This window comes from Manis pentadactyla, chromosome 16 (genome assembly GCF_030020395.1).
Source record: "Manis pentadactyla isolate mManPen7 chromosome 16, mManPen7.hap1, whole genome shotgun sequence".
NCBI lineage: Eukaryota > Metazoa > Chordata > Mammalia > Pholidota > Manidae > Manis > Manis pentadactyla.
The window spans coordinates 61395884-61410918 of record NC_080034.1 but is presented as its reverse complement, the minus strand read 5'-3'; the positions used below and the strand labels follow the sequence as shown (position 1 = coordinate 61410918).

General features: G+C 42.1%; 2 long non-coding RNA genes across 3 annotated transcripts in view; both read right to left on the bottom strand.

The window, feature by feature from the left end:
• The window catches only part of LOC118931917 (uncharacterized), a 37236-nt gene extending 28774 nt beyond the window's left edge, over positions 1 to 8462 (bottom strand). For both annotated transcript variants that reach the window (XR_008994334.1, XR_008994335.1), the window contains exon 1: positions 8376 to 8462. This is a non-coding gene — a long non-coding RNA (uncharacterized LOC118931917). The remainder of the gene's footprint in view (positions 1 to 8375) is intronic.
• A 1530-nt stretch (positions 8463 to 9992) lies between these two features.
• LOC118907957 (uncharacterized) lies at positions 9993 to 13828 on the bottom strand. The gene is made up of 3 exons (XR_005023048.2): positions 13739 to 13828; positions 11915 to 12094; positions 9993 to 10194 (listed from the first exon to the last, which is right to left on the bottom strand). It is a non-coding gene; the product is annotated as an uncharacterized LOC118907957 (long non-coding RNA).
• Between the last annotated feature and the right edge of the window lie 1207 nt (positions 13829 to 15035).

Sequence of the window (15035 nt, the reverse complement as noted above, 5' to 3'; positions counted from 1 at the left end):
CTCAGTACCCTGATTTTCATATCTGAAAAGTGATTCTTACCAGTAACTTCTTAGAAATGCCAAAGTTTATGTAAATAATAATGGCATGTTACATGGTGTGGGGGATCACGGGGAGAACCGTGTATCACAGAGAAGGGACATAGTGGATCTCTGGCAACTTGCTGCACTGATGGACAGTGACTGCACTGGGGTATGGGTGGGGACTTGATAATATGGGTAAATGTAGTAACCACATTGTTTTTTCATGTGAAACCTTCACAAGAGTGTATATCAGTCATACCTTAATAAAAAAATAAAAATAAATAATGGCATGTTACGAAACACCAAATCTACTCTGATGCCTTAGATAAAAGTTAACCTGTGGTATATTTTGATGGAGAAATATCTTGGAGAAATTATTACTACATTCTTATTACTTTCAAAATTCCTTCTAACTTGTGGAGCCCATTTGCAGTAGTGGAGTGAATTCTAGTCCGGATGTGCAGAAGGCTGGGTTCTTGCTCTGGCTCTGGAACTTGCAAATCAAAACCTCAATTTTTCTGCATTTAAAAAGTTCCTTCTTCTCATATCATTAGGGAAAAAGGGATGGATGTCTGCTATCTGCTCCCAAGGTGTCATGTGGCTTTTCAGGGATGTCCCACCTTTTCTTCTTTAGACTTCACATCACCATTGGTCTCAGTCTGGAATCCACTGACTGCAGTGTGCATGAGGTTTGTGTGTGTGCATATGTGTGTGTGTGTGCACATGCACATGTGCTGTAAAGGACACTGATGGAATAGGATCTTTGTTTTTGAGTGATAAGCATCCAACACCAACCAGCTTAGGAAAAGGAGGATGTACTGATTCACATGAGCATGGGGTAGCAAGAACAGGCATGCCCAGAACTAAAAGCTCCCTTTCATCCCCTTCTTTTTACATGCTATTATTCTCATGTAAAATATTTTCTCCTTAGGATTAGAATCATGGCTACTGGTAGCACTGGACACACATCATCCTAACTTTTCCCTTTGAGAGGAAAAGTCTTCTTCTAGCTTCAGATGATCAAAACTGGGTAAAGGTTGTGATTGGCCTGGTTTGCATCCTGGGCCAGCTGGAAGAGCCTCACTGTGGCCAAGGCCTCCCTTGGACTTGTGTGGCACAGGATAACGCCATACAGCTCCCATGTGGACCACATGTTAGAGTAAAGCAATTCCCCAAAGAAGAAAGGAGGGCAAAGGCATGATTGGTTTGGGAATTTACAGCTGGGCATCTGCCTCATTTCTCAGAGTGTTTCTACTATAGTGAGACAGGACTCATGTCCCTCTCTGTAGCTTTTTGGTACTTCTCTGTATAGCCTTACACATAGCTACATGGGCAGATCAGATTTTATCAGAGGATGGGGAAAATTAAAGTGAATAACAACATATGGTGGACAAAATCGCAACCCATATGCTGATATTGCCTATAGTCTAAGGACAAGCATGTAAGTAGTCAGCCTTTGAATCAGGAGGTGTGGCTCCAGTTTTATAGGTTTTTTCCCCTTCCCTTGAAAATGGATTCCCTATAGTGATGTCATACTTAAAAAAGATCTAATTGCTCAAACTATTCTCTAGGTCAAGAACTATTCATTATTAACCCTCTGACTTGGGGTGCTATGCAGTGCACAGTTTCTGCCTTCAGGCCCCCACCTCTCTATGCCATGTGCCTCCTTCCCTAAGCTCCACCTAACTCTCTGCCTGCTGTTTAGGAAACACCATCACAGGGATTGTTATGCCCCAGGATGCAATTTTCTCTCCTCCCAGCAATACTTGCCCAAAGGCTCAGTAAGTCAGTCTAGAAATAGCATGCCAGGTGGTGGTCTTTGCCACTCCACGACCCCCGGGATTGTTCAGGCACCAGACTTGGGTACTGCTGCTTTAAAATATCCTGTGTCAGGTTCCTCTTTGAGACTGTCCTGGCAGGCCTCCCGAGGTGGTTCTTCACGCCCTGCCCACTAGTGTGAGCTGTGGAGTGCATATTTATTTTCTCCATTGCCTAGCTGAAGGAAAGAGATGAATACTTTCCTAAAAGTTCCATAATTGCAAGGCCTACTTATTCACAATGGAGTTCTATTCACTTTGGATTCAAATTGTTTCCTAGTGGGTCTGTTGGGGGTAATAAACAGGCCCATTACTCAGCCGTACTCAATGGCTGCTCCACTGGCTGCCTAAAAAGACCTTGCCAGTACATTGAATTTTCTGCTTAGAGAGGCTGGATTAACTTCTTAGAGAAGGATTATACTTCCTAATCTCTATCTGGAGAAAAGAGTTTTTTTTCTCTCCATTATGCAAACTATTTTCCTTTCCACAGTAAGCTTGAAAATTTCTCTGAAGTTTATGGTTTATCTTAAAATTAATGTAAATTTTGCACTCTACTCCATTATGTATCTTTATTATATAAGTTATGTTTTAAATTACTTCCTATTGAGCAAACTACATTTTCTGAAAATATGTGTCATATTCATCCTGTTACCCTGTTATTCTCTAGCTTTGAGTAATTCTTGGCAAGGAATTGGAGAATCCTGGTAATATGGAATTACAGATTTATTCCTCCCCTGCCTTCCAATCTCCAATCTTCTGAGCAACTGAGGAGCCCAAACCTTTGTAAAACTGAATCTTAGGGACACATAATCTCACCCAGATAATTGAGGGTGATGAATGGAAAAGAACTTTCCAGACAAGCTCAGACAGTCAGAATGCCCTTACCCATACCTTCTTTCAACAACTTCCTGACTGGACTTCAACTTCATGTACTCATTGACCTTTTATGAATCATTGATTCAGATAATTGTCAGATGAATGTAGAACCACCAACTTCTGGCCAAGTCCTGGAGAACCTGGTTTGGGCGGGTGTGCGAGTCAGGACATCCACACTCTTCTGGAGCTGGTTCCAGAATCTGGTGTCCTGCTGTCCACTATCCATTCAGTCTTCTCCGGTAACCACACCCCGGGGTCACTCTGGGGACCTACCTCTAATCTGCTTTCACTCCATCTACTTCTGGTGGTTTTGGCTCCTTTGAGGGGCAGAACATATGACTCAGGTTTGGCCAATCAGGGTGTCTCAGTTCCCTGGACACAGACCCAATATGACTCAATCAGAGTGAATAAAATGAAATCCTAGTGGGCTTGGAGCCTGGAAGATATATAATCTAGATCTTCTGTAGACATCTTGTGATCAGGAAAAGAGAGACTGTCTGAAAATAAGGCCAAAACTCCGAATAGGCCATGGCCACTAGAGCATGTGATAAAGAGAACTGGGTCCTGGCAGCGTCATTTGGCATTTACACAAATATGTGCTTGAAGCCAGAAGTACCCCTGAGCTTTTCAGTTATCTTAGCTAATAAATTACTATTTCTTTTTTGGCTTTAGCCTATTTGGGTTGGATTTTTGGCCTTCTGGAGCTGGATGAATTCTAACTATATGTTCTTGTAAGCAGGGATCCTGTCTGCCTAATTTACCACCATATCCACAGAACTGAAAATGATGTTTGGCACATGACAGGTACTCAAGAGATACTGGTTGAATGAATGAGTGATAGATAAATTAGTACTAGGAATAAGAATTAGTAAGTACCAGATTCTGTAATAGGGAATTGGCTAAGTCAACGTCAAGTGGAAGTCACAAGGAATCTTCTATCCCAGGTTGTAACATTGACAATACTTGTTAAGTGATAAGGGAAATGCGCTCACAGCATGGACTAACACGGGTAGCACCAGGGACTCAGTAGGAAGAACTCCAGGTATTGGCCTGGAGTTACTTTTTGTGGTCTTCTGTGAGCACTTACAATAAAAATACAAGCCTAGGCCAAAAACAATTTGTGGTTGCTTAATTCTGGAGACACTCTCCAGACCTAAATTCATGTCACTAAGAAGTAAGTTGATAGAGGATAGCCTTTAAGTAAGGCATTGCCTCATAAGACTATCTCAGATGTGACTATGGAGGATAATAGATAAGGAGATCTTCCAAGAAGGCCATGGAGAAAACAGATGAGGGAGAGCTTCCAGGGCCATCTAGATTGGCTCACCAATGATCAAAGTTCAATTCCAGGAAGTAAGCCTTGTCATTGTTGTAAAGCAGAACATGGTATGTGCTTTGAATTGGTGAACACTGAGTTATTTCCAGTTCTTGTCTTTCCTGAGTGGTGGTTGTATGGCAATTATTTTGTTCTCTCTACACCTTTGTGTATTGAACATATCTGGGGTTGCTAAAATGATCATCTAGCTATAGATAATCAGATTATGAGACATAACATTTTCCAGAGATCCTAGTCTTGGTGCTACATTAGATTTGGATTATCTTTTGGAGAACTGGTGAAGGTATTTTAAGTAGGTGCAATAACTGTGCAAGATGTGGAAGGAAGCCTCTGTGTGTGTGTGTGTGTGTGTGTGTGTGTGTGTGTGTGTGTGTGTGTGTGGCAGAGGTTTGGACTGTAATGGATTTCAGTTGTATTTTGACAGACAGAAGCAATTTACCTTTATTCTGACAATCATGTCTGATTTACCTCTAGGAAGTCACCCCTTCTCCATTCTCTTGATTTTATATCCAGACGTACATTTGGAGCATCCAGTTCCCTATCTGCACATGACCAGTTGAAGCCAAAAAAACATAGTCTAGACTCTGGAAATCTCTGGGAAAGATACTCTTGCCCTTTCCAACTGGAACTGAAGCTTCCAGAAGAGAAAATCTGGAACCACTACAACAACCTTATGACACAGAGGGAGAGCAGATTCGAGGTTAAAGCCAATATATGGAAAACAGTAGACTGAGCCAAGAGACAGTGATATTGGATCTTGATGTTATATTTAAATCCCTACATCCCAGCACATGAAGTCAATCTTGTCCTTAGACTTTTCAGGTAAATGAGCCATTCCAATTTATCAAAGTACATGTTCTGTTGAGTTTCCTACCATTTCTAACTGGAGGAATCTCAGCTGATACCTGAACAAGTATCCACACTCTTAGAGATGCCCTTAAGGAGAAACCCTGAAAGGAGAGCCTGAGACAAGGACTTGCTTGGGTGCACATAATTTATTTGGAGGTAATTTCTGGAAGCAGAAATAAGGGAAAGTTAGACAGGAAGGGTCAAACCCACTGGGGACCCTCTGAGGAACTGTGTGGAATGCAACTCAAAATTGTTCCCCAGAAGATGGGGAGTCTGTGATGTTTATACACTGGCCCTATCCCTATTATTTTGGGGCTGCTCCCAGGAGTCAGCTCCAGTTTATATAAGGATTGCAAATAACTGAAACTGAGCAGATTTCCACAGTTTTAGAGAAAGCTCAAGGCCAGCGAAGCAAAGGAACCTTGAGAAATCCACTTGATGTGGAATGTTGGCAGTATGCACAGAACGGTCCATCACAGATGTACTGAAACTAAGTGGACCAAATTGTTGTGGTTAGTGTGCCTTAGGCATCAGTGGCATGATCCATTCCCTGTTTTTTCCTTTAAAGTTTCTCCCAATAGCAGACCTCTTTAAATCAGCTGTAGGAATTGAAGAACCTGCTCACCCCTGCCTTGGTCTTAGCCTATTCCAATATAACTCTTCCAAATCATCAAATTGATGTCTTCAATATCATGGTGGTGGTGCAACAGTTTATGAAAGCACCCCAGAATAATTTCTCTGTACCCCTATGCCTGCTTCTCAGAGAAGCTGGTTTGGCCAAGGTATATTTATTGGTAGGATATGAGACATTTCTAGAAATCAAAACCTTTAGGCAGTGGATACCTAAACTTGGGCAGATCCAGAATGCAATGAACATGGAATTTGACTACCCTCTTCTAAGAAGCCAAGACAAACAAGGACAGCTAGAGCTCACGGTTGATGAGGGGAGTCCAATCCTTGACGTATTTGAATTCAAACCAGGTCAAGAAGTACCCATCAGAAGGTGGGGACATAGCCTGTGGGTCTTTGTCTTTGTCTCCTTCCTCTTGGAAAAAATATCAGGTACTGGATGTCTCTTCCTCTAAGTCTATGGAGAATTGCGTATTCTACATGCAGCATAACTGACCAGTCAATTTAAAAACTATGTGTGGGGCTAACTTGGTTCAGAGCTGGTTTGCCAACCACATATATCTGTTCCTGTGTTGTTCTTGAAATAAATCTGAGAAGGGAGTGTGGATATGAAATCTGTAGACTGATAGATCATGACTTCACTTCGTATGGGCCTTGAGGCCTCCAAACTGCAAGGCTAACCTAACTTAGGGGTGTAGTGTAGAAGCCTGCTTGGGTAAGTGGCCAGTGGTTTAGCAGATGGGGAAGAGACTCTGTGTGTGTGTGTGTGTGTGTTGGGCCCCCTGCCGCCCAGATGACCTCTCCCTGGTAGCCAAGCCTCCCCAGATGTCCCTGCTGAACTAGCAGACTCAGCGGCTTTGTTGTATCTTCTTTCCTGTTCTTTGCTTGTTTGGGTATTTTAGCTTTTAAATTGCCTTAGTAAAAGTGAAAGCGATTGCATCCTGTCATGAGATATATTTTATCTTTAGTCAAAAATACCTCGTAATTAAGTAGAAGTCTATGGTATCTTGTGTAGAATTAAATTATTTCCCTTTCTCTGTCCTTTCTAAAGAGGGAGTAGATGGAGCAGAGGCCTCTTCAATCCAAGAGATTTTTAAACCTCCCTGCCCCACCTCCCCAATTTTAGGCATTTAACCTCACTATTTCAAGTCCTGAGAATATTCTATATCCCCCCAAATGATCCAGCATTCAGCAAGGACTTGTTCTGCCTAAATAACCAGTTAACATATCCAGGGAAAGGAGAACCCAGATCTCAGGGTTACGTTTCTGCTATGAACCTACTCTACAAAATATTGATCATGGTCTGTAGAAATTTCTGGAATCCTTGAATCTGGGGTGATGCTCTTTGTTACAGAACTTTGAAATTTTTACCTAGGACAATGGAAAACCCAGAGAGTTAGCTTCATTGTGGATTCCTGAACTCCATTAGCAAACATCCACATAGACATCCTGCTATTTCCTGGACCCATGGGAGTATTTGCTAATGTCAGACACTCCAAAGATGGCTTATATTGTGCCCTACACTGGATCGCCATTCATTTCAGCCATAGCTGCCTATAAACAAATGTAAGATTCTGCCTCATAGAGCATCCTGGCCATCATATCATGGCCTGCAGTTTATATCCTGGTTCTGAAAAGTATTATCTAAATTCCTTCATGTCCTCAAATATACCTGGGAGAGTATTTCAATAGCTATATTTGTAACAGACACAGAATCAGAGCATCTTTGTAACACAGAATCTTGTAGGTCTACCAGGAAGAGCTGCAGCACACCCTGCAGGGCACCAAGAAGCTGTTCAAAGCACAGGCTCCAGGAAACAGGAGAGATCCTTTAAACAGGTGATGCCACCGGCTTTCCTGTGGACACACCTGTAACACCCGCCTTTGCTGGAAACGGGAAGACTGTTTCCAAGAGCGACTTGCAGTGAGCATCCTTCCGGAGTATGAGCCTGTTTTCTGCTAGTCTATGTACCTGTCATGTATCTGCTCTATCACTACCTGTCCCTCTGCTCCATGGCCTTTTGTTCAGCTCTGTGGAATCAGAATGCAAACCAGAAAAAAGAAACTCAAGCTCTATTGGCAACATGTTATTGGCATATAGTAGGACTCCACAAATATTTGATTGATACATGAAGATGTGTTTGTTTACATTTATTACATTCCTAGACATCTAGTATTTTAATCAAATGTACCTCACCTGCTTACATTTGGAGCACTGCCACCAAAACCCAGAACTCATGTGGGATTCTGGATTATATTTCCCACTTAAAGGCTACCCTGACTATATGCCTTAGCATTTGTTCTTAAGCCAGGTGAAAACAATTCAGGGCCCCACTAGAGGCATGTCTTTCAAAAGTACTGAAGATCAAGACTTCCACTTTGGGTTGTATCTTCTTAAAAGCAATTCTATTCCATTTTATAGTTGTTTCATTTTTAGTTTTAGGAACAAGAAATACAAACTCTGAAAGAGGACCAAGTGCTTCTGCCTCATAAGCAGAACAATTTATAACTACCAACATGTCAGAGAATTTGGACCAGCTTCCTTCCTTTAACATCTTTCATGTAGTCATTGTCTTCAGTCATTTAATTCATCTGATAATTTCCCAGACTGTCTCCATTACATTTGCCTAGTGTTGAACTTGCTTTTGGCCTAATTTCCCTTCTGATGGCACGGTTTTGCTGAAGCTGATTTTCTAGGAAATTCCTATCTCCATCCTCAAATTCAGACCATAGACTGAGCAGAAGGTGGAATTAACTGTTATAATCTCTAAATGTCTCTAAATGCTAAACTGTGGCCTCAGCCACACGCTGATGAGCATGTCCCATACCAGTGGATGATCCTTTACCTGGGGGAGAGATGTTTTCTCTCCTTTTTCCAGACAGATCTGGTCGATGCGTTCAATCATAAAGCATGCAGATGATCCCAAACCGCCCGTAAATAAGAGCCAAGTGAGCACTATGAGCCTTAATGTCTTAATTTCCAACATGATAATTAAGTGACTTAATTGCTAAGCTCAGAAAAGGTGTTGCTGGTCTTTAAACAAGACTGTTCTTTGGTGTGAGGGGATGTCCTATACGTTGCAGGATATATAATATCGCTGGGCCCCACCCTCCAGTTAATGTGGCACTAAAACTGCTCCTGCACCTCTCAGGTACCTCACCTGTTTGAGGAGCACTGAAGTTTTAAGGAATTTAATCTCAAGAGAGTGTCTGGGAGTTATGTGCAAATCTATACCTACCTTCATGAAGAATCCGGAAGGACAGACAACACATAAATAATGCCCTCACTCTCCACTAGAAGTGGCTCACTCTGCACAATGGGCTTGGACTCCAGTGGTTAAACTCTTGATCCACACCCAAACTGGCTCAAGAAAATTCTCCTAAGGGATCAGGGATGCCTGATCTCAATTCAAGACTTGACTTTGGCTCTAGAGTTTACCCTAAACTTTTCTCCTTCTAGAGATTGGAAATAGATACCAGGATTAAAAATGGGACTTTTCCCAGGACCAGGCGTGATCTGCATGGAGCTGGTGCTGGAGTCTTTGATCCTCTTGGCCTGGACAGTTCCAGGGGGTGGGGCACTAATATCCATATTTTACTTTTGTCACTTTTTAGGTACCCCAGTATAGGGCTGTATTGACCAGATGGGCTGTGTTCTGTGGGCTAAAAAAAAAAAAAAAAAGATCCTAGCTTTGTTAGGATATAAAAAAAAAAAATGCCCCAACTAATGAAAACTTAAGAGACCAAAATGCTTATTATGTGTGATTGTCAAAGCGAAGCATTGTTTTAGAATGTTGTTGACACAGGTCTTGAACTGTGTATTCATAAACATAGTGCTCTCATGGGTGGAAGAAAATTCCAATCTAGGTTATTTTTAGAGAAAATTGTAGTCCTTTATTTCTCCTAAAATAGAAAGGATCATATTTTCAATGCCTTTGTGGCTGTATCATGTTAATGAGGATAGTAAAAATATGTGGCCCTAACTCTGGTTTGATATAATACTCAAACAAGGGGCAGGAGGTAAGCACATGCATGATTCCTTTCTAAAGGATTTAGCACCTATGTATGGAGTATGTGTTATGTCTAACTCACCGCTAAGTGCTGAAGAAATATAAAATAGTATGTTACATAAGATACCTTTATTACCTTCCCACCAGGAGTTCCAATGAGCCACATACATACAAGAGGCAGTTAGGAAGCAATGTAAGACAGTTTGGGATTATATGCCACCAGGCTGGTCACTGGCATTCAGAAAACCTTCTGTGGGCCATTGGCCATAATCACAGTAGCTTTGTCTCCAAGTAACATCACCGTGCCTCCCATATGAAGACTGTCTACATGTGGATTTCAGCTCTGCATCTGTAGGATCTTTCTAATCTATACTTCTAACTGGAGATTTAATGTTTTGGAATAAAATATTCTGCCATATAATAACTTTTTTTCCCAAGTAAATAAGTACCTGAGCTCTCTGAACACCTCTGAAGTACGTTGTCCTGATCAGTCAAGTTCCCCAGTTGGCTCTGAGTCCAGACCTTTGAAGGGTTGGGGTGAAACACTTTACCCAGTTTGTTGTCCTGAAAGTGGACTTGATTCAGGGTTCCTAGTCACTTCAATCCTATTTCAAAGCAGTAAGCATTTACTGAACGGCAGTTCCTGGTAACACAGCTGTGGGAGATACAAGACCTGGTTAGTGAGTCTCCATTCTTCCAGGGTCACAGGCTAGACTAGTGATTCTCAACCCTGCCTATCTATTAGAATCGTCTGGCAAGTTTCAAAAATATATAGATGTCTAGGACCCATCAGCACCTGCTGAATATGATTCTGTGGAAGTAGGTCCCAGGCATCATTTTATTTCATTTTTGTTTATTTTTTGCTGTATGATTTCACTTACATGTGTAATCTGAAAAAACCCTCAACTCACAGACACAGAGAATAGATTGGCAGTAGCCAGAGGTGGGGTATATGGGGTGAGCAAGAGGGGTGAAGGGGGTCAAAAGGTACAAACTTCCAGTTATAAGATAAAAATCCTGAGGATATAATATACCGCATGGCATAGTTAACGCTATATTGTATATTTCAAAGTTGTTAAAAGAGTAGATCTTAAAAGTTTTCATCACAAGAAAAAAATTGGTAGCTATGTGTGGTGATGTAAATTTATCCTGGTAAATCATTTTGCAATGTATGCGTATATCAAAAAATTATGTCGTATACCTAAAACTAACACAATGTTATTGTCAATTATATCTCAGTTTAGAAAGAGAGTTCTATTTTTCATTTCATTGTTTTAATAACCAGTTCAGATGATTCTAACGAGCATCTGGAGTACTGATCCAGGCAAACAGACTGAAACAACCACTTGATAAATATTATAATAGTGTAAATAAAATGTAAGGAAAGGCCAGAAGAGGAGAATAATATCAAATGAGAACATCAAAGGTCTCTTCTTGAAGAATGCAAGTTTGGATTTGGGTCCGGTTGCTAAAATCTTTGAGTTCTTACGTCTGCTTTTCATAATCTTTTTCCAGTTTTCTCTCCTGTTAGAGGGCTACTCACTGTCGCTCTCACAGCTGTGAGTGTGTGTCTATCGCAGCCCATTTCTAATGTGGTATTTCTAAGCATCTGGGGATAGGAAATTTAATTTCTAAGTTTGTTGGAATTGAATGTAAATTAGGAATAAATAGCTTCTACTTCCCACTAAAGGAACTAGGACTCCTTGGAGAAATGATTGACTCCAGGTCTGGGGCAGGAAATGCGTATGGTGATCCTAGGGCAGCTGTCATGCCAGAAAGCAAGGACGCTCCCAGGACTAATGGGGTCATGTCACAAGGACACAGATCCACCCTGAGGAGGCTGCCACGGGCCGAGGAGGGGGCATTCTGCATACCAACAACGATAACTGCAAAGGATTAAAATACATCAAAATATAAATATCCAGGGCTCATAATGATACTAAAAACACAAAAGCAATAAAAGTCAAAAAACTCCAAACCTCAGTGGTGAGTTGGAATTACAGGATGCTATGAAAATTCAAAAGTAAAGGGAAGCCTTAAGAATTTGTTCCCCCTTTCTCATATTTACTTTTTCAGGGCAAACAGTTGTTGGGGGGGGGGGGTGGAGTTTTCCTTTTTTAAAGTAGATTTCCAGCTAATCAATGAAGAAGAAATTAGAAAAACCATATTTTGCAACCCCTAGTGAGTTCAGGAAACAGTCATCGGTGGGTTGGTGTCTCTCTGTCTGTCTTTTTTGTCGCCGTCTCTCTGTCTATCTCAGCTATCTGTTGAGGCATGGCTAAGCACCATCCTGTGGGGTAGCTGGAGTCACTCAGGTGGCTACATTCTTTTGGGAGCTCAGCCAGGGCTGCAATGTTCAAGATGGACCCATTCACATTGGGGGTCACGGTTCTGACTGTCACCAGGGAGCCTGGGGTCTCATTTGTGTGGTCATAGTCTGTCCTGAGCTTCCTCAGAGGGTGGTTGCCTTCAAGGGTGGAGGTTAAAGCTGTCAAAGCTGGTAGGTCTCTTAAGTACTTCACCCAGAAAAGACACAGTGTCACCTCTGCCACCTTCTGTTGGTTGAAGCACATCACAAAGTCAGTTCAGATTCAGTGGGAAGGGAAATAGAATCCAGCTCTGATGGGAGCTATCACCATATTTGGGAACAATTTATACCACTGTTTGTCTCCTAGCCACTGTAGTTCACATCCCTTCCATATGCAAAATACACTTAACTCTCCCCCAAATATCTCCACTCGGGCATCAGCTCAAAGTCCAGGATCTTGTAGCAAATCAGGTCCTCAGGTGTGGTCCTATTCATTTGAGACCTATGAACTAAGAAAACAAGAAACACCCAGCAAACAACAGTGAGACTGCAGTGGGCACCTCTGGTCACAAGAGGGAGGAACCGGAAGGGCTGAGCAGGCTCTCTTCCATGGCGATTCTGAGTCCGTTAGACATCAGTCCCACAGTTCTGGGGCCAGAGGTGAGAGGAATTGCCGGTGGTGATCTTTGACAACAGTACATTGCAGATATTAAAATCTTTAGGTGAGAAGTCGGTGAAGAACTTCATGCTGGAGAGATTGGGCTGACACTACATGGATCTGATAACCAGCATTAGCAGTGCTCAAAGGGGGGCAACCAGAATTACGTGCGTTATGATCTAGTACGGCAGGAAGCCTGTGGTATTGCTTAGCAAATGTTCCTGTCCAAAAATTGATCCTGAATCTCTTTAAACAGACCTGACAAGGCCTTTATAGGAAACACAAGCAGTAGAGGAACAAGTTAAATGGCACAAAGAAACAATAGCCAGATCCAGAGGCATAGGGTTCCATAGGATGGATAAACAACCTTCCAATCAGTGGTATGACTAAATAGAGAGAGTTGTCAGAGAACAAATGAAATAAATGAGAGTTCGGAGGCATAGCCACCACATGTAACATGTGGACCTTATTTGAAACCTGACTCAAACGTAACTGCAAAATCATGCCTTTGAGACAATCAGCAACACTTAATTATAGCCAGAGAATTAGATGATATTAAGGAATTATTGTTAATTTTATTAGGTGTGATCATGGCAGGGTCATTCTGTAAAAACAGTAAAATTTCCTGTCAGTTGGAGAGGCATACTAAGCTATTTATGGGTAAAATACCATAGTGCTGGGGTTTGCTTTAAAACATTCCCCGTCAAATGAATGGGGCAGGTTGTGGGTGCACTAGGGGGCCAAGCAAATCAAATGGGTTAAATGTCGTTAACTGTTGAAGATGGAAAATAGGAAAATGGTAGTTCTTTCTGTGCATGTTTCAACATTTGCATAATAAAATTTTATAAAGAGAGAGAATAGTTTCTGAATGAAGGGACTGAATTCAGGACTTTTCTAAATAAAGAAGTGAAGTACCAGCACTTTGGTGTGGCATTTTTGGGCCCCAACTGTGGCTTGCTTCCTAATTCTCAGCTGGGTGGGGGCGGGTGGGGACTGTATGATGGACAAGCTGTGAGCTTATTTAATAGCTCAGATCCACTCCTCACACCCGGCCTTTGCTATTGAAGATCAAATAACCCATTGGCTTATATATATTAGACAAGTCAGACAATCAGTCAATGAATCAATCAATTATTGATGGGCCTCCCTTACTTTTAAAAAACTAATATTCATTATTTTAAAATAACACATGTTCATAGTTCTAAAGAAGCCAAGTAGTTCTACACAACTTACATCAAAAAAGAGGCAGCCGTCCTTTGCTCCTCTTCTCCCTACTCAGATTTCCGCTTGCCAGAGCAGCAACGTTCAGCTCTTCTAGTTCTTTCTTGTAGTATTATTTCTGTACATCAGAATGACCTGTTTGTCCTATTTCTTCCCCCACCCCCCAATTTTAGATATAACCCTTTGGCCTCCTACTGAAGAAAGTGAGGATTTAGCTCTCTTACATCACCCTCCATGCATACAAGCTTGCCTCTTTTCCTATTTTCCTAATAGCTTCATTTTTTTTTGTTGTTAAATCAATAGTCAGTATTTGCACTCTGAGAACCAGGTAAATACTGTTCACAGCCCAGCCAAGCAGTGAGCTCACAGTCTATTTTCTTTCTTGTGAAATGTTTTGGTTTCTCAGATGTTAATAATTGTCTCATCTGGTCATCTATTCATTTGCTTAGTTTCCCAGGGAGCTGAGCTCCAAACCCCACCACAGGCCTTGCGACAGCCCAGTATGTTCTAAATATATTCATACGTGTCAGGTGATGGGTTCCTTTTCCTTCTTTCCTGGGGACACCCTCCTGGATATGTCTACCCCCTACTTCCAGGCTGAACCAGCCACCCTGCACGCCCACCTGACAGATGCCATCTGGAGCTTCTTTGCACCTCTTCCCTTTGCTCGATCCCTCACTTCCTGGATCTCAGATCTCTTTCCTGATTTGCTTCCGTGATTTGGTGGAACACGCTTTTCTGTAGTTTCTTGAGAGAGATCATGTGGGGGAAATAATGAATATTTCATTGGTGTTACGTGTATGAGAAAATGAAAGCCAGGTCTGTCTTATCCCAGGCTGGGTGCCCTGTGACACGGACTCTGAGAAGGAGCCGGGAGTGCAGGCGGTTTATTAGGGTGCTCTTGGGATCAGTGTTCTGGAAGGGAAGGAATCAGGTTCGGGCAGAAGGAGCTGAACTGCGATGGAGTCTCACTGAAGCCTCAGGCGGTCATACAGGTTGCTCTGTAGCTGAGATGAGCCTTCAGAGTTGCCCCAGGTTGGGGTGAGGGTGCCAGGCCTTTACACACCCACAATTAGGCATTAGATTCCAACGTCTCTGGAAGTGAGTGTGGTCTTGAGCAAGGCACCTCTCTTTGGCCAAGGTAGTCCCTGTAGGGGCTGGGGGGGATCTGGGCAGCACATCGCAGTGTCCACCGCAGTCCACCCCTGTGCTGCTGCTTATTTTTCCTATTATTATTAAGGTATCATTGATACACAATTTATGAAGCTTTCATATGAGCAACATTGTGGTTACTACATTTCCCCCTATT